Genomic DNA, 1,517 nt, shown 5'->3' on the forward strand with positions numbered 1-1,517 from the left:
CCATTTGTATGCCGTCTTCCTTTAAAGAACACATATTTTTCCTGAGTTGTTCTGATGGGTCCCTTCTCATTTTCCCTTTTGCTCTTTTGATCAATGTTAAAAGAGGAACTGACTTCCACAGCAACAGTGTATGAATTTGATGGATTTTAAGGCTGGGTGGGGGAGGTCAGAGCAGCAACTTCTAGGAAAGGGGCCATTTCTAGAGTGGTCAGACTCCAGCGGGTTCTCCCAGATTGTATGGTGGGCAGGACATGTACTGATGGAAAATCTGGCTATGAATGTTTAATGCCTTCTCTCAGATGCAGACTGTCATCAGACGCACCAGACAGTGAAGCTTAAGACACAAAGACGAGGAGAAGGGAACCAGCGTTTACCGGAGCTTTCCCCAGAATGATCTTTAGAGAGAACAACCCCATTAAGCAAAGAGGAAGAAACAGCCCCATTATTACAGAGGAGGAAACTGGGGTTCCACGTAGCTAATGCACATTCAAAAGATGGGATTCAATGGCAGGTCTCCAAACCCCCACTTGGGAATTAGAATTACACACACACACACACACACACACACACACACACACACACTTTGTGGCATAGTATCTGTAGTTGTTAGGCAATTGTTTCATTCTAAATATAACCTGAAAAGGCAATGGGGGTAAAAGTCACTGCTCCCCTGGCCTCCATTCCATTACTTCCAACAATTATTGTCTGTGGAAAACATAGTTCTAGGTGGTGGACTTTACACGTGACAAGAGCATGTACCTCCACTGCTTTTGCGGTCTCCTCGGAACACTCGGCCTCTGTCCCATCTGACCCCCGCTAACCCCGCCACCTCATTCCCACCCTCAAACTGCCACACGCTGTTCTCCTGAAAGGTCTTCGCGTTTGATTTCCAGGAGCACCTGGAACACTTACTCCCACCCATCCCTCAAATGTGGGCTCAAAGGCCGCCTCCTCAGAGAAGGCTTTGTGGCCATCTTACCAGCAGGCTGTCCCCTTATTATTCTTGCCACAGCACTGCCCCCCGTCCTTCGCGACATTGTCGCAAACCCCTGCATTTGTGCTGGTGCATCTGCACGTGTAATGTCTACGTCCACCGCCAGTCTGTTAGCTCCAGAGAAGGAGGAACTGTTTCCCTTTGTTTTCGACACATCCATCTGGCACCGAATGGGTGCCCAGCACATATTTATTGAACAAATCAATGAATTTTTTTAAAATGTGACTCACAACCACCGTGGGTGACAGGTTATTTTTATCCTCATTTTCTAATAAACAATGAAATCAACAAGAATTAACATCTCTTCCACACTTACTGTGTGTCTGGTAGGATTCTAAGAGCTGTAACACTCACTACAATCATCTAAGGTGGGCACTATTCTTATTCCCATTTTACATATGAAGAAACTGAGGCACAGACAGCCCACAGCTGAGGCCAGAGCACAGGATTTCTGTGTAAAACTTCTGCTCTTCCTATTCAACCACAGGGCCTTACTGAGCCAGCAACGGCGAGAAAGAAATAA

The sequence above is a fragment of the Pteropus vampyrus genome, unplaced genomic scaffold (assembly GCF_000151845.1).
Source record: "Pteropus vampyrus isolate Shadow unplaced genomic scaffold, Pvam_2.0 Scaffold61, whole genome shotgun sequence".
NCBI lineage: Eukaryota > Metazoa > Chordata > Mammalia > Chiroptera > Pteropodidae > Pteropus > Pteropus vampyrus.